The following is an 18,966-nucleotide window of genomic DNA, read 5'->3' on the forward strand; positions in this document are numbered from 1 at the left end:
GCCTGGCAAACTGCAGAAACTCATAAGGCTTCGGTCTCCCATTCAAGACACTACCCCTGAGTGGCCTGGTGGAACGTGGGAACTATACAGTTCGCTGTGTACTTATGAATGCTACAGGGAAGGCCGTTCTTCCACCATATTGTCATAAGACCAACTTCAGGGAAATACTCAACCCAAGATCTGTGACAAAAATGAGGTTGCTGGGATGGAGATTAGCTCTACCACTTGGTTGCTGGGATGGAGATTAGCTCTACCACTTGGGACGGGGGTGTATTAGATATGTGATGATAAGGCCTGGAAAGTTCTGCCTGTAGATAATGATCAGGCCTGTGCCCTCAGGGCTGTAATCCTAAATATAATAATATTTGACCAAATTGAAAAACCGCATAGGAGGGGGAAAAGATCTCTTAATCCCCTCATTGAACGTCCCACAGTTTTCCATAGTATAGTGAGACCACTCCTTCCCTCTTATGGAGTAGTTGAACTGGAGAGAGCAATTGTGAACATCTCAAGCGTTATTGAACGTATTGAACAACATACTGCAGATGCCATTATAGCTTTACAGGAGGAGATCCACGGCCTGTCAAGGGAGATGACAAAGCACAGGATAGCTCTCAAATTCCGACTCGGCGCACATGAAGGGAGATGTGATATTGTTAATGCCACCTGTTGTTCCTTTGTGGATCAGGATGAAAGAATTAAGGAGGATTTGGAAGAAATTTGGAAGGGGACTCAAATTCTACGTGAAGTAGGTTCCAGAAATTACACCTTGAAATTAGACCATATCTTCCACACCCTCACTTCATGGTTGCCACTCTGGGCCTGGGTGAAAGAAACATTTATAGTAGTTCTAATAGTAGTTATTATTTTTGCTATAGCCGGTTGTGTAAGCCAGTGCTGTGGTAAGTGTAGTATAGAGACTAGACAAGGCAAAGTCTTGTTAGTCTCTAAAAAGGGGGGAAATTATGCCTGATGATTTTTTGTCCTTTCTTTTTATACCCTTTTTATACATTTTTATACCCTTTCCCTTTCCTTGTACCCTTCACAAACACTCCTTGTACCTTAGCCCTACATGTTTATAACTTTTGTAGTCTGATATTTAGCTTAGTTTGGGGGATCTCTGAGGGGGAAGACAAAACATCCCTACTATCTCAAAACTAGAGGCTCCAACTTTGAATGGAGCCTCCTCTCTGGAACATGTTTTTGTAAACTAGGCTGTAGTCTCACTTGGGGGAGGGATAATTAGAATAGGGGGACAATTGCATTATTTGTTAAGTTTCTTATTGGGGGATTTTAGGTAGATATGCTAATTTGTGAGGTCCATAAAATTGTATATGCATTGAACACGGGGTGTGCTCCTTGGCGTGTATCCACCTTTGATGAGGGTGTGTTGTAGTGTGCTTATGCTGTTCTGGAGACTTCTCCCTGGCAGAAACCTGTACTATCCCATGCTGTAATCTTATTGGTTTACCCCTTTCTCCTCCCTGGCTCCTCCCCTCTGGCTTCCCCTAGTTGGTTCTTCTGAGTAACCACGCCTCTGTTCCCTCTCCTGATAACCCATGGTGAAAGCCTCCCTCGGGGTTCACCATCTTGGCTTTCCAGCACCCCGAACCCTCCCCCGCCTCTCCGTCCTTCTCCACCCTCCTCTGACCCTCGACTGTGGACCTTAATAAATCCCTGGAAACTCCAGATGGTGATCCTGCATTTCTTCCATCGCCACACCTTCATGGAGTCTCGCGTCCCCCGCAGCCCCACTGCCTGCTACAGCCACGTGTCTGCCTCGCGTGTTCTGGCCATGGGCGGCCCCCTCCACATTGTGGTGTGGGGTGGCCACTTGTGAATCGTGACCGCGTTGCCGCAAGGGTGCACCTGGGGATCTTATTAAAACCAAGGTAATATCCTTTTTTCCCTATACTGCTGTGTCTGCCTCTTATTTTCCAGCTTTTAAGGCATCAATAAAAGATCAGGTTGGTCAGGCCAGACTTTCCCCTCCTAAATCCATGCTGGCTGGGCCTGAGCCCTTGGCCATCCTGTATGTACCGTGTGGTTGCACTCAAGATGATCTGTTCCATAATCTTGCTGGGCACCGATGTCAGGCTGACAGACCTGTAGTTTCCTGAATCCTCCTTCTGTCCCTTTTTGTCGATGGGTGTCACATCGGCCAGCTTCCAGTCATATGGGACCTTCCCAGTTAAGCAGAACCAATGATAAATGATGGAGAGTGGCTTGGCAAGCTCTTCCACCAGCTCCCTCATCACCCTAGGATGGATCCCATCTAGTCCTATAGACTTGTGAGCATCTAAGTGGGTCAGCAGGTCACTAAGTGCTTCCTCCTGGATTACAGGGGGTCCATTCTGCTCCCTGTTCCCATCTACTAGCTCAGGAGGCCAGTTGTCCTGAGGATGACCTGTCTTATTTTTGAAAACTGAGGCAAAGAAGGTGTTAAGTACCTCTGCCTTTTCTTCATCTTTGATAACTTTATTGCCCCCCTATGTCCAATAAAGAATGGAGGTTTTCCTTGCCCCTCCTTTTGCTATTAATGTATTTATAAAAACACTTTCTTTGTCCTTTACAGAAGTGGCCAGATTAAGCTCTAATTGAGCTTTCACCTCTCTAATTTTCTTTCTGCATGACCTAACAACATCCCTAAACAATTCCTGAGTTGCCGGCCCCTTTTTCCAAAGGTGATACACCCTCTTTTTTTCCATGATTTCCTGCAAAATCTCCCTGCCCAGCCAGGTGGGTTGTCTTCCCCACTGGCTCATTTTTCAGCACATAGGTACAGTCTACTCCTGCACTTTAAAGATTGCTTTCTTGAAATATGTCCATCCTTCCTGGACCCCTTTGTTTTTAAGTGCTGTTTCCAAGGTACTCTCTGAATCAGCATCCTAAATAGGCCAAAATCTGCCCTCTGGAAGTTCAGGGTAGAAGTTTTGTTGATGTCCCTTCTTGTTTCATTGAATGTTGAAAACTATTATTTCATGGTCACTGTAACCCAGACGGCCACTGACCATCACATCTCCCACCAGCTCTTCTGTTTGTAAACAGCAGGTCTAGCAAAACCCCAACCCTGGTAGCCTCGCTCACCAGCTGTGACAAGGTCTCCTTCATACACTCTAAGAACCTCCCAGACTGCCTCTTCTCTGCTGTGTTGAGTCCCCAGCCGACGTCTGGCAGGTTAAAGTCTCCCACAAGAACAAGGGCTGGAGATCTTGAAACATCCTCCAGCTGCTTCTAGAATAATTCAACCACCTCTTCATCCTGTTTGGGTGATCTATAACAAACTCCAACCAGTATGTCAGACTTATTGGCCTTCCCCCTGATTCTTACCCACAGACACTCAACCTTATCATCATTAATCTCAAGTTCTATAGTGTCAAGAGCCTCCTTAATATACAGAGCCACCCTTCCACCTCTCCTACCTCGCCTGTCTCTTCTGAAGAGCATGTAGCCATCCATTGCAGTGCTCCAGTCATGCAAGTCATCCCACCACGTTTCTGTGATGGCAACTACATCATAGCTTTGCTGCTGTACAATGGCTTTCAGCTCCTCTTGTTTGTTACCCATGCTGTGTGCATTAGTGTACATGCACTTCAGCTGGACTGCTGATTTCATCCCTCACTCTGGCTTACCACCCTTGGGCTCGTCTCTGGAGAGCCTGGTTTCATCCCCTTTCCCTTTTAAACCTAGTTTAAAGCCCTCCCAATCAGCCCTGCCAACTCATTGGCTAGAATCTTTTTGGCCTTGCTGGATAGATGAAGCCCATCTGACTTTAGTAGGCCTGATGCTGTAAAAATTGCCCCATGACCAAAAAACCCAAAAGTGTCCTGATGGCACCAGTCCTTAAGTCACATTGATAACATGGGTTTTCCTGTTCCTTTCATCATTCATCCCTGCTACTGAAGGAACTGAGCAGAACACCACCTGTGCTCCTGCCCCATCAACCAATTGACCCAGAGCCTTGAAGTCCTTTTTAATTGCCCTGGTACCCTTCTCATCAACCTCATTACTGCCAACCTGGACAACCAGCAGTGGGTAACAATCAGAGGGCTGAATTAGTTTAGAGAGTTTCCTGGAAATTTCCCATACCCGGGCCCCAGGGAGGCAGCAGACTTCCCTGTGGGATGGGTCCAGTCAACATACAGGGACCTCAGCTCCCCTCAGAAGGGAATCACCTACTACAACTACCCTTTATTTCTTCTTAATACCTGAGTTTGTGATCCATCTGACAGATGGAGGGCAACTGGGAGACACTCCAGACAGATTTTTTTTCTAGTGTCATCTGTCTGACCCTCTGGATCCAGGGCCTTGTACCTATTCTGTAAGGGCACCTGGGAAGGCAATGGGGGTCAGGAGGGGATTCTTTTACTTCCCCAAGAAGGGACCTGTATCAGATAAGAAAAACCTTACAGAATAAGGGCCTCATCACCCTTGTTGAATCCTTGTTCACTTCTATTAATTTCTGTCAGTTCTGCTCACCAGAAAAGCACTCTGGGAAAGGTTCAGCTAACATAGAGGTAAAAACAAAGTTACATAACCTAAAAAACAAGTTATATAAACAGAAAACAAGTTATATAATCACCACGTGTTCACCTTGTGGTTTTTATGGTCATTGGTTGGGGATATTCATGGACACCACATGATCTAAAAGGTGATTGGGTGAAGGGATGCATGGACATCGACACCTGCAGTGGCAGGCAGCCAATGCATGTTTGCTTTTCTTCACAAGAATGTAAACTGATAAAAGGCTTACAGCATAAAAAGGCCTGATTTTTTGCAATAAACAATTTCTCTTTCCACATTCCAAGGGGAGTCCATGCTGTTTATCATCATCATTACAGGGACCCATTTCCATTTCCCCCATCTACTAGGTCTCCTCCTTCTGCCTGATGGCTAGAGGGATAGGGCTCCTCTGACTCCTGCTGAGGTTCTCTCAGGGTTGGAAGAGTATTATTCCACCAGTCTATTTCTTTTTTGCTCTCCCTAATACTCCTTAGCCTTTCCACTTCTTCCTTAAGCTCTGCCGCTAGAAAGAGCAGATCGTTCACTTGCTCACACCGCACACAGATGTTTTTCTGCACTGTCCTCCAGTACTAACACCAGGCTCAGACACTCCCTGTGTCACTGAAACTGCAGGAAAAACAAAAACTCTCCAAGAAAATTTTTTTAGTTTTAGAGAATTAAGGCATTACTTTATTCTGGCCAGGATGTTGTTCTGGCCAGGATGTGCAACAGAAATAATTTTATCCACACTTTGCTCGGATTGTGCAGAGAAAACCATTCCATCACACATTATCCTTTACTAGGTTTTTCACATACAGTCAAAACCCAGAGAAATTCATTGGTTCAATGTTCATCGGTCCCAAGTTATACCGTTTTTAGTATTTGGTTTCCTATTGGTTATTGATCCCTTTGCCTTCAACGTTAATTAGTTTCTCATTCTTCGTTCTCTTATCTTATCTTTTCCCAGACCAGGTGTCTCTGACCATGCCAGGGGTGATGTTTGGAGCTGATGTTCATTAATGGTTGTTATCTTTTGTGTATCTTCAGTGCTACTCCCAGGTTGTTGAGATGTTAAACTCATCACACCTTGAGTAGTAAAACAGTCCTTTGAAAAGAAACTTCAATTCATTTCCCCCTGGGCAAAGGCGAACAAAACCCCTGACTAAAGTTAAATATTAAAAAAAAAAATTTAAAAAAAATTAAAATTTGTATCATTTCCAACACCTGCAGCCAGTGACTTGGGCAGCTGTGTCCTTCTTGAGGGGTTCTGTCTCGGTTAGCACACTCTTGCTAGCAGCAGCAGCAATGACTTTTGACTGTTTCTAAACCATTGCTGGATCTAGTCAACTTGGGAGAAAAAAAACAATCAAAAAAAACACCCCAGCCAAAACACCGTGCCCACCTAACACACAGCCCACCACTAGGAACCAGGAGGGTGGCTGCGCCCTTCCTGCTCACCCTGCCTGTGTGAACTGCAGCGCAAACTGCCATGCCACGTCCTCACTGATGTGCCCCACCCTTGTGTGCCTGCCCCTGTTTGCCACACTCCATAGAGCCGTTTAAATCTGCAAACGGTCCTGCTAGTTCCCAGGCAAAAGCTCTTCTTCCTCACTGAGAAAGATGAGTCCCATCTGATGCCAGCATGCCTGGTGTTGTGTAGGCCATACCATTGTCAAAACCCCCCAAATTTTGTTGGTGACACCAGCTGTGAAGCCACGTATTAATAGACTGGGCCCATGTGTTTCTTTCAGTATTGCTGCTTTCAACTCAAAGTATGGAGGAGAAAATAACTTGTGCCCCAGATTCCCTTACCAAATATCCCAAGGACCTGCAATCTTTTTCGATCACCCTCAGACTACATGTTACCACTTCCTCACCCCCTACATGGATGATCAATAATGGGTAGTAGTCCGTGGGCTGCACCAGGCTTGGAGGTTTCCTGGTGACATCCTTAACCCAGGTCCCAGGGAGGCAGACCTCCCAATGGGTTTGGCCTGGTAAGCATATTGGGCCCTCTGTTGCTCCCTTTAGAAGGGAATCTCCTACAAATAAAACCCATCTTTTCTTCCTCTCAGAAGCAGTTGTAATACAGTGGGTTGACCTTACTGATTGTGGTGGCACCCCTGGCGTGACTGGACCATCATCCACTTCATCCTTAGGCTGGTCTTCCACATACAAAGCCTCATACTTATTGTGCAGAGGCATCTGGGGGAGTGAGGTGGGCGAAGAAGAATTTCACTTGCCTCTCAGTATGGACTACCCTCCATTCGCTTCTTGCTTCACAACTGTTACCTACTCCTTGCTGGGGGATGGATAGAGGATCCCCTTAATCTTGAATTATTTCTGATGGCTGTTCCTGTCTCAGGGAGGCCAAAGCATGGCCCCACCAGTCTATTTCCCTTTCTCATTCTCCAATGCTTCTCAACCTTTCTACTTTGTCTTGTAACTGCTACCAGGCTGAGTAGGTCATCCACCTGGTCACATCTGATGCAACTGTTATCACTACTACAATCCACTGAAAGGCTTAGGCACTCCCTATAGCCTGAATTCTGGATGGCTGCATGCTTTTTGGGAGCTCTGCCTGGGTTGCCGCATCTTTTTTGGTGAGCTTAGATGACTTGGCTCCCCACCAAGTGGACACCATATTTGATCTCTTTCAGCAAGTGAGCAACTAAGCTAGCTGCCTGGGCTACAGCGCCTCAGCACCCTTCCTGCTCTCCCTGCCTGCATGTCTAAGTTTAGAGACAAGTTTGGGAGAGAATGCTCTGGAAGGAATGTTTCCTCTAAAGAAAAGGGTTTCAGCAATCCCTTCCCGATGATATGAAATAAATTTTTAGTAGATGAAAGTGAAAAATACCTGTTTATTTGACAAACAAGGTGCCTGCATGGCACTGGAGAAAATGAATAACTGTTAGATACTGAACTGTGAGAACTTTACCCTCCACATACACCCACCCACCCACAGCAGAACAAACGAACCCAAAATTCCAGGGGAAGGGAAAAAAAACCTCTGCTGAGCACATGGCAAGAAGGAACAAAATGGCGGATGGCCTTTGTCTCAGGGAAGGAAGAAAAAAGTCCATGCAGCAGCTCAGGGGAAAAGAAAACAGATGGGAACGTGGTGAACCTCTGATGTTGGTCTCCTCTTTGCTGCAGATGAAGCTGGTGGATTTAGAGTCCTTTCTTTCATTGGCTCAGCTTTTCCAGAGGTCCAAGGCCAGGCAGAGTTGCTCTGGTGGCTCCCCGCAGGTTGCCGACTGTCTCCCCAGGGATGGTCTGATTTCAGACCAAAAAGCAAGCCAAACAGTCCAAGAAGAAACAACAGAAGCCACCAAAGAATTGCTACTGTAGTCCAGGGAAAAACTTCTTGCCTAAGCTAACAAAAAGCAAGCTAGCTAAGCAAAAATGTAGCCTCCAATCTGCGTGTCAAGCCGAGCACACAGGAGTGAGGGCTTGAAACTAAGTCCATGCCAGAGTTCCCCCAGCTCCTGCCCCTCCCCCTGATCCAGCCTAAAGCTACAGGACCCATTTCTGGGCATAAAGCAGACGATCAGGAATAGAGTATCATCATAAAATCAACCCAAGACACTGCACAAAATGCCATGCAAACTACCGCACCACACCCTCACTGATGTGACATGCCCTGTTTGCCTGCCCCCGTTCATTGAGTTCATGTAGTCCATGGCTTTGGGCTCCATCTGTCTAGATGGCCACTCAGGACAGAAGACTTGGTTATTTGGTGCCAAAGCCAGCTCAGGTCAGGTCACTGCTGCACTTGCACTGCTTCTTGTAAGGCTTCTCCTCCATTGGTTTGGGTGGCTCCTGTTATAGTAATTCCTATAATATGCAACTCAAATCATGGCTTACAACAGTTTAAAGGTATTGCTATTACAATCTCTACCCCTGGTCCCTTTGAACTAGGCCTTAGGTTTTAACATTGCATTGAATTCTTCCTCTTGTCTCTAACTTATTGCATTAGAAATATCAATTATTGCATAACATTTGGCTGCCTTTGACTCTAATTCATATTGGAGTTCTAGCATGTCTGGTATGGCAGCACTGTGACAGTGTGACTTTGTTCAGGTGTTGATAGTCTACTGTTAGCCTTCTCTCTCTATTAGACTTTTGCACTGGCTATATGGGACTATTAAAGCATGAATGAGTCTTAGTGATCACTCCTTGACTCTCCAGTCACCAGATCAGCATATGGATTGGAGACAGGGAGTCTCAATTGGTGCAATACCATCAATGGTGCACTGTTATGGTAGCAATTTGCACCTGCTGTTCTTTAATCCATAGCAACCCCATAGCAGAAGGATCTTCTGAGACACCAGGCAAGCTAGACAGCTGTTTAATCTTCTCTGTACTCAGGTCAGCTATACTGAAAGCCCACTAATGCGGGGGGGGGGAGGGGTGGAAACAGGCCTCTGCGTTTACCGAAAGTGTCTCTAAGGCTATCGAGAGATCACTCCAGCCAGCACTACTCTGGTGCTGTACAGAAAGACCCTTCTCACACCCGTGCCGGTGTAAGGCACAGATTCTCACTCACCCAGAGAGCTGGATAGCTCATGCGTTACCAGAGACAAAGAACTCAGAGCGCTCAATCAGCTGGATGTTCCAGAAGTTTATTCCAGAGGGTTCCAGGGTGAAAGAGGAAGAAGAACCCCACGTGTCCCTAGATATAGGGATCACCTGGGATCAGGGGAGAGGAGGCAGAGGGAACACCACAACCAATGGGAGAAGGGAGGGATGAGTCAGGGGTTAGGTTACAGCCAGGGAGATTTACATAATTTGGGGAGGGACTTATCATGTTACTCAGACTAGGATGTTTCCCACCAGTGAAGCCCTGCTGTACTGGAACCACTCGGCTCCCCAGCAGTTCCTGAGGTAGTATCACGCACCACCACACCCACCAGTAGCCTTCTGGGTCTTTGAAGTACCTTCTTCTGAGATACTGTATGCCAAAGATACATGGAGTCTCCAGACCAGTCACAATAGGATGCTTTTGCCACTCATTCCCAGTTAGGTTTACCTCAGTCCCCAACATGGACAGTTCTTGGGATCTTCCCATCACTCCAGAAATAAAGATGGATTCTTCCCCTTTGTAATCTGATGGTATTAGAGTACACTGTGCACCAGTGTCCACTAGAGCTTTATACCCCCATGGGGCTGATGTGCCGGGCCATCAAACCCACACAGTCCAGTAAATCCAGTTGTCCCTTTCCTTTGCCTGGACAAAAGCAGGGCCCCTCTACTCCTGTTTGGAATAATCATTACTTGATTTTTGTAATTGCAAACCAGAAGTGTCTTCATCAGGATCAAAAGTATAATCAGCCCTTCTATTCTGCCCAACAGACATGAACAGAGTAATTTTCCTGGATGGATGCCTTTTGGCTGTTGTTTTTCCTTGCAGTTCTGTACCCGAGGTTTTAGTATCCAGGTAGGTTTACCATTCCATTGCCTCACGCTGTCCCTCTGGTCACGTAGGAAGAACCACAGGGTTGCATGTGGTATGTGCTACTGGTACCCTTTTCCTTGAACAGGAAAAGGCTGACTCTTAATAGCTGAGACATTGGTTGGAGTGCATGAGGAAGACCTTTCTTACTTAAATTGCTCAGACAATTTTTGGATCAGTCTGTCTACAGCCAAGACACAGGCCCACATGGAGGAAGTGAGATCGTCTTCGTATTCTCAGAGTTGGCTGGCCAGTCCATCTGTAGTTGGTGCCTCCGTGTCTATCCAGTTCATTATCACCAGGATGTGGGTGTATGGCATTGGTGCACTTAGTACAAACTTTTGCCACATGGATTGCATGCACCAGGTTTCATCCAGGTCTTTGGATGCCTGGTCATCATCCAGGTTGTTATAGATCACCCCCACCACGGCTCATTCCCTCACATACTGGATACCTCCCTCAATGGTGGTTCATTTGCTTTGAGAATTTGAAAGATCTTACTTGAAGGGATACCTGCCATTCACACTTGACAGGAGTCACCTGAGGAGACTGGGAGCTCAGTAGGAATGATGTATTATATATTACAGCTCTGTTTAATTCTGTTTTCCCTAAAATATCATACCGTTAGAGTAACTGGTCAAAATGCAGTGGTGCTTCTGGTATGAATGCTGCTATCAGATACCAGCTCTGTAGCAGAGGCTGGAAGCAAGAAGGAACGGTTTACCAGGAAATGCTTGTGTTCGTGTGCTGGTTGCTTTTGGGAAGGAAAAGGCATCTCAGCCTTGAAAGCTTACTACACAACTCCAAATGTGGCTGATGGAGCTACACCAGTGGGAGCAATAGTGAGAATACTGCCCTCCAGAGTTTGGGAAGGGTCTGACCAAAGAAGTGGTCTGGAACAAAAAGTCGAATTCAGTTTTTAAATGAACCTCTAAGTGATTTTTTTGTGTATTTTGCTTTGTTGGGTTTGATTGCTTATTTGGTTGTTTTTTTTTAATTGGTTTTTGCTTTTTTGCTACCAAAATGAAAAGGTATTGCTTGTACAAATCCTTGTAGGGAAAGAACAGGGAATTTTCTTTGTAGCAAGCCTGCCTGAAACGCGATACATCTCAGATGTGTGTTAAGAGATAAATGAAAAGATTGAGCCATAAAGTGATAGGGGATAATGAATTTAATCTACTATTATGTTTTCCTGGGAGATAGAGTTAGGGCAAGGTGTCATGAATGGAGTGATGCACTTCACTCTTTAGAGGGAAGCAACAATATCTTTTAATGATATAAAACAGTAAGTTAACAAAATTCAGTGCTAAATACGACAGCAGTTTAACAGTATTCGATGGCAAGGTGCACTTGATTATTTAGCCCATAGAGGACAGGCTCAAACAAAACTGTCGGGGAGACTCTCCCATTGAGCCATGAGGACTCCCTTGCTTTCTAAACTCCATCTAAGAGGAGTCTAGGTATGGCTGGATTCAATCCTAGTCCCAAATTTGGTCAACAGTTCATGTCTAAAAGATTATATGTGTGCAATCAATCCTTTATATCACTTAGCTAAGATTTCAAAATTTAGCATGTTATCACTTACTGAGGATCTGTTGCAGCAAGGAAACTCTCAGTCTCAAAGAGTAACCTTGAGAGGCATCCTTACTCAAGGGAAAATCCCGGTGTACAGCCTGCTGCCATGCAGGAGAGCTCAATGGACCCTGGGCTGTCCACTATTTTTAAAGTAAGATGATTGACTGATAGTCATATTTGCATACCAGCCATATTTTGGGTCGACGCATGCTCAACTAGCCCTCAGCTGTTAAACAAGACTTATGTCCCTTAACTATTTTGTTGTTATCTGTAAGCCAGATGCAGCCATCAGGACCATTGATGACCATTGCTTAAGCAGAAAAAGGGGTGAGGGAACCACACTCTTACACAAGGTTATTGTCAATAATATTATACTTTGCATGACAACAAAAGCAACTACCACCTGAACACACGTCCCTGAAGAGGGGTGAAAGGGTCTGAGAAGTGAGCCTGGAGAAGGATGCCAGGAGATTTGTAGATAGCAGTGCATGACAGCTATGCATCTTCCTGTGTCGCTGTTGAACCACTAGCAGAGAGGAGACCAGTCTTCAGTGTGGCAGGAAAAATCTAATTTTATTAATTAATTTCAACTTATATAGACTTTCAAAGGTCACTCAGATTGGTCGGTTCAAAACCTCCCCCCCAGGCCGATTGGCCAGATTGAACTGTCCATATCTTGAGACACTGTTCCAACAACATCCAAACTTTATCTTTGTTTATAAAACACAGGAAGAAGAAGAGAGAAATTTCTCACGGGAAAGGTCTGTGATTGCCACAGCTCCCCCTTTTTATTTAAGAACAGAAGGTATCACTTGTGAGCCTCAGTGGATCAGCATGAAGGATCTGCTTGGTAATGGCTAGTTACCAAACAGAGCCTGGTTGAAACTCAAGAGGGGATCTGTCCGGCGGTGGCCAGCCGCCGAACAGAGCCTGAACCAGATGTTGATTAAGATGGTCAAAGAGACTCCATGCAATACCCTGGATAAAGCATATATAAAACCTAATTCTACACATAAATTAATTCAACAAAACATGCATTCAAAGTCCTTGCTTTCTGACTCCATAAAATAAATTTCAGTCTCTGCTTGTGGAAGGACCGGCTTCTTGGTCATCATCAGAAGGATCACTTGGTTGGTGTTCGGCATTCTGGTTGTCATTTTGAGGTTGCTGGTTCTGTCTTGGGAGCCACAGGTCAGGGCAGACTCATTTTGCAGGTAGCCATCGTACCCCAGTATCTGTGGAGATGCAAGCATACCCCCAACCCCAAGCAATAAGCTCATGTGGGCCTTCCCAGGTGTTAGTAAGTAGGTTCCGTACCCATACCTTCGCCCGGGGCAAACGCAACTCGCCTGACGACTGCAATGAGAGAAAACAGTTCAAAATCACAGGATTATTCGAATTTGGTGGCACTGTAAGGTGATTGATTGTATACAAAGCTTTTTCCAATTGACTCTGTGGTGTTTCCCCATGCATTCCCCCTTTTTGCCTTTCCAAAACACGCTTCAGAGTACCATGAGTGCGTTCAACAATGGCTTGGCCAGTAGGAGAATGCGGAATACCGAATGTGTGGTCTACACCCCATAGATGCAAAAACTGCCGCGTCTTCTGTGAGGCGTAGGCAGGACCATTGTCGGTTTTCACAGTGGCTGGCACCCCCAGGACCGAGAAGGCTAATTTCCAATGGGCAATGGCATCACGACTTTTTTCTCTAGTATGAGCAGCTGCCCACATAGCTAAGGAGAAAGTGTCAATAGACACATGCACATACTTGACTCGGCCAAATTCAGGAATGTGTGTCACATCCGTCTGCCACAACTGTAAGGCCTTTAGACCTCTGGGGTTTACCCCCGGTGGCAGAGGTGCAGCGAGTCTGTGGCAATCAGCACAAGTGCTGACAATGTCACGAGCCTCAGTTGGCGTCAATTGAAACTGCTTCTGCAGGGTATGTGCACTCTGATGAAATAAATTGTGTGATGCCTTGGCTTGTGCAATTTTGTCAGGCTGAGGTGCCACCCATGCAGGGCTGGCTGGCATGTCAGCCCTGACATTGCCTTCTGTTATAAAACCTGGTAATTTGGTGTGGCTTTGAATGTGCAGAATGTAATATGGATGCACTCGAACTTGAATCGCCTTCCACAGGGTTCGCAATAGCGAGAACAGAGTCGCATTATTGACTTCTTTTAGAAATGAACAATCCAAATGTTTGGTTATGTCTGCCACATAAGCAGAGTCAGTGACCAAATTCAAAGGCACCTGAGAGAACTGCTGAAAAGCCATGGCAACTGCTTTCAATTCAACCAACTGAGCAGAGCCTGTCTCGTGGCCTTTCAGCACTTGCCACTCAGATCCTTCCTTCCAGGTGACAACGGCCTTTCCGGTTTTCCCAGAACCGTCCGTGAAGACGGTGGGTCCATGAACTGGCGCCCAGCTGTTCTTTGGCCGCAACGTAAGACTGATTGAATTTACCAGCTGCAGCAATTTGTGACCGGGCAGATGATAAGCAATCTGCCCTGAAATATTTTGCAGTGCACTTTGCAAAGGAGCGCTATTAGCAAGACTCCATTCAAAATTGTCCCGTGATAGCGGAACAACAATCGTTGCAGGATCTGCTGCTGCCATCAATTGTAAACACCGATAACGGCATTTAGTTATCAAGCAGGCTATCAATTCAAACAATGTGGGTGCTGTCTTTTTCGGCTGATGGTGCAAAAAGACCCATTCCAGGATGTGCAAAGGATCATCCCATTGTTTGTTCCACTGGCCAATGATACCTGTAGGATGGAGGTCTGGAGCGGTAATGAAAACAGTGATATCAGTAGAAGGATCTACTTGATAAACCTGATGAGCAGAAACAGCTTGCTGAACTTCATTCAGCACCTGTCGCGCCCCGGGAGTCAATTGCCGAGGTGAGTTTAGATCAGAGTCCCCCTTTAAAATTTTAAAAAGCGGGGAAAGTTGTGCATTGGTCAGTCCCAAATATGGACGTAACCAATTGATGATGCCTAGCAACTTTTGGGCATCATTCAGAGTCTTAATAGAGTCTGAAAACTGCACCTCTTGATGTTGTATGGTTCGATCCAAAATTTTGACCCCCAAATATTTCCCAGGAGGCTGTTGTTGAACCTTTTCCAGAGCCACTTGCAACTGATAGGAATGCAAGGCATCGAGCAATTGAGGCTGCAACCTCCGCAACTCATCCTGGGTGGCTGCTGCCACCAGGATATCATCCATATAATGGTAGCAGTGTGCCTCGGGAAACTGCTCACGGATTCCGGACAAGGCCTGAGCGACATACCATTGACAGAGAGTTGGGCTATTTTTCATGCCCTGAGGTAACACTTCCAATGAAATCGCTTTACAGGCTCCCCATTATTAATTGCAGCCACAGTAAAGGAAAATTTTGGTCTGTCATTGGGGTGTAAAGAAATTGTAAAAAAGCAATCCTTCAAATCAAAAATCAAGATTTCCTACTCTGTGGGAATCATCGTGGGTGAAGGCATGCCTGGCTGTAAGCTCCCCATACTTTCCATCACTGCATTAACTTTTTGGAGATCCTGTAACAGTCTCCATTTCCCCGTTTTTTCTTAATCATGAAAACTGGGGTGTTCCAGGGACTGGTAGAAGGCTCAATGTGTCCCTGTTGCAGTTGCTCCTGAACCAGCTGACAAAGGGCAACTAATTTGTCTTTCGGCAAGGGCCACTGTGGTTCCCATATAGGTGTTTTGGTCAGCCATCGCAAAGATAGCATGGAATACAGTGCGCCCTTGCACACAGTGACCCCTATTAAAAATTTGTTGTGATTCGCACCCCCCAAGCTGCCAACACATCCCGTCCCCAGACATTCACTGGAGCTGGAGTGACATAAGGCTGAATGGAGGCTGTGTGTCCCTCTGGATCCTTCACCAACACAGGTCGCTTACTCAATCATCTCTGTGTTGTTCCCCCCAACCCCGCAATATTCAGTCGCACCGGGCACAAAGGCCACGTAGGAGGCCACAAAGCAGTGGAAAGGATCGTTGCATCAGCACCCGTATCTATCAAACCTCTGATTTGAATTCGATGCAGATGTGCTTTTGGCATGACGAGGGTACATGCCACCTGTGGTGACTCATTAGAGATAGATGCAGCCCAGTAGACCTGCGGAAGTCCTGGCAGATCAGTGCCGTCACCTCCGTCAGCTTGCTGGTCTACCCTGGGAACAGAAGACTCACAAGGCAACAAGTGAGCAAGGCAAGTGTTTGCAGGAATGGTGACGGGGGGTCTGGTGTGGAAACCGTAGCATGAATCTGGCCCTTGAAATCAGCATTTATGAACTCTGGAAGAACAAGGATCCCTTGGCTAGTGGCCTCAGGCCCTGCCATGAGCAGTGCACTGGCCCCCTGATCCAGGGAACCATCCACATCCAAGGGAACCCTGTGGGCATCGCCAGATTCGAAGACGACTGTTGCGGCAGTGTAGGCGTTGACTTGGGCTGAGCCTTTGGTGCCTCTTCCACATTGACCGGGTAAGCCTGGGTCATCGCCCTGTTCTGGGGGAACTGATGTGATGGGGGGCAAATCCCCCTTTTTGCACCCCTCTTCACATTTCCCGACAGGGGTCGACCATCTGCATGGTACTGCAACCTGCAGTAGTCTGAAGTGTGACCTGGCCTACCACACCTCTTACATTGAGGAGTCTCGGTCTCTGAATCTCCCTTCTTTCCTGAATTTTCTTTCTGTTTAGATTTGACTCGTTTCCATTTGTTCCCAGATTTGGGCTTTTTTTGTCCCTGATCAGTGGGTCCCTGATCAGAGGACAGAAATGCAGCCAAGGCGGATTTCCCCTGAGTCTCTGATTGCACCCTGGCGCAAGCTCGCATCCCCCGGTAGGGCATTGATGATCCTTCTACACTCGTCATTGGCATTGTCTCTTGCCAAATGTTTCATCAGGATCTGTCTCGTGGACCGATCATCAACCTGCTTTTCCAAAGCTGCTGCCAGCTTCTCAATAAATGTCAGGAAAAGATCAGATTGCCCCTGCTGTATCTTTGTGTACCGTGTTTGCGGGGCAACTATCTCAATAGTTTACAAAATGGCTCCCATACCGACCTGTTTGGCTTGCTCCAAGATCCGAGGATCCCAGGCAGCTTGAACGTTGGGGTTAGTGAAAGGTCCCTTACCCATGAGGACCTCAGCCCCAACCATGCGCCGAGGGTCCTCGGCAGGCAAGGACATATTTTTCTTCAGCTGTTCGTCAACCATCACTTTCCAATTGTCCTCAAAGGCGCTGTATTGCATGGGGTGAAACAGCACCTGAGCCAGATACATAATATCAAATGGAGCAAGCAAATCACTATTTATCACTCTAAGAAGTTGCATCACGACCTAAGAAGAAAAGCCAAATGTGGCTACTTTGGTCGCTAAGTCATTTGTGATGGACCATGCGATGGTGGAGTGGCTGTTCCTTGTGTCCATAGCATCTGGGCCAGGCACATACACCGGAAAAGCCTGAGCACCCCCTTGTGGGAAGCCACCCCCACCCGGCCCTGCCATAGCAGTTTCGCACCCCTCCCTCTGTTTGGGCAATCCAATCTTCTCTATAAGTTCCCAGTCTCCCGCCCCCAGTGCACCCTGCTTGACTGATTCCCAGAACTGCAGGGAGCCATGCGGGCGAAAAATCCCCATGCCGGTGAGGCGTCTCCAAGGGTTAGTCAGAACCCAATGCCTTTTCTTTTTCGTCGCCCGCGCGAGCCTCCGCCTAGGAGGAAGAATACCTTCCTCATCACTGTCTGAGTCATCCGAGGAGGGTTTGCAACCAGCACGCCCCATCACAAAGGACGGTGACAGGCTGGAGGCGGCGTCCGGGCTGATAAACTGCGCAGTGACAGGGACGGGAGAGGGGCAGGGGGACGGCGGCGCCACCAGCGCGCCACAGAGTGCGCATTAGCCAAGCCCGCCGGCACAGCGCCAGTACGCTGTGCCATGGCTGCATTACCCACAGAACCCGGCAGGGAAACCGGCATCTGCCCAGGGCCGAAATGCCCCCGCGTCGCCGCCGCCATGCTGGCTGCCGGGTCCACAGGAAGCCCGGACCCCATCCGGGGTCCCTAGACAGGGACTTCTGGTCCAGCCATGCACGGACAGGGAGGCCTGCACGAGAGGTCCTCCATCTGCATCCGGATCCTGGCCACCTCGGCCAGTAAATCATGAAGAATCCCAAGTGGAGCATTTTCCGCCATGCCTGGCACGGATGCCGACACCTCCAAGCCACGGGGACCCTGGGCCAGCCCCGCTCCCATGGGAATGCCAATCAAAGTCTCCACAACGGAAGCACTGCCTGTCGCAGGCTTCTCTTACGGCCCCAGCGTGGACACAATGGCGGCCGGGTCCGGAAGTCGCCCCATGACCGTGCTGGCAAATCGCGCTGACTGCCAGGCGCCCGTTGGTCCCACCCTCCCTGGCCGCGGACGGCAGCAAAACCGCCACTGCAACGCTTGGGTCCTGCAGGACGCCAGGCCCCAGCATGGAAGACTTCTCTTCCGGTCCCTGCCTGGCCAGAATGGCGGCAGGTCCCGGAAGCTGCCCTGTGACCAAGCCAGCCATGCCCGCGGCGGCCGCAGCCAGAGGCTGAACTGCAGCCGCACCGCCCGGGCCCGGCAAAACTCCGGCTTCTCCCGAGCCGGCTGCTGTCCGCGGGTGAATCTCCACGGAGGTCGAAACTGCTTGCAGATCCAGGATCAGGACCCCTGAAGCCGCGAGCTGCTGGAATGCAGACAAGGTGAGGAGCTGCGGATCTCGTTCCGCACCTCCCATCTCCGCCCCGCCAGTCCCCGCTGCGCACACCAGCTGCCCACGGGGGAGGGGGGGTTTCTGAAGCTGCGCATTGCATGGTGGCAGAGGGGGGAACCTCTGCGGCGGCCATGTCAGAGCCGATCTGTGGCCCTCCTTTCTTCATCATCTCGGCTAGCTGTTCTGTCGGGTGGACATAAGTTCATTTCGGGAGGTCATTCAGAGAACCATATTGAGTTTTCGCGGCTGCATCTGCTGTCAGAGATGGGACCTCAGAGTCAGTCTGGGTCAGTACGTCTTTCACGCACCGCCCAACGACCGAAAGCAGGGGGTCCGCACCTGTGCAAGCCGCAATCTGCGATTCATAAAATTCCTATCCTTTCAACGTGTCCCAAATGTCTCTCCAAATCCCATGGAAGCGGACTGTAGTCCGGTCTCCAAACATCATCTCTGTGGCCAGAGCACGGCCGACAGTGAGTGTCACGGTCCACTCATAAGCAGACGCGTGATGGTTCATACCAGCTACGATCTCAGAGTGCAAAAAGAAAAGAAAACACAAAATGCAACAAGTCAAGGGAGTTAAATTTCAATCCAAGGGGGAACTTTATTAATTTGGCCTGTAAAGCGGCCTGCGATAGAGAGAGAAAGAAAGAAAATTGGGAAAAG

At 47.8% G+C, this 18,966-nt stretch overlaps 1 long non-coding RNA gene and 1 pseudogene across 1 annotated transcript in view; both read left to right on the top strand.

The window, feature by feature from the left end:
- The window catches only part of LOC146425378 (uncharacterized), a 517,591-nt gene that overhangs the window by 46,913 nt on the left and 451,712 nt on the right, over window positions 1-18,966 (top strand). The window lies entirely within an intron of this gene.
- LOC146425381 (endogenous retroviral envelope protein HEMO-like) lies at window positions 206-17,721 on the top strand (annotated as a pseudogene).

This window comes from Lichenostomus cassidix, chromosome W (assembly GCF_008360975.1).
Source record: "Lichenostomus cassidix isolate B80296 chromosome W, HeHo_3.0, whole genome shotgun sequence".
Classification (NCBI taxonomy): domain Eukaryota; kingdom Metazoa; phylum Chordata; class Aves; order Passeriformes; family Meliphagidae; genus Lichenostomus; species Lichenostomus cassidix.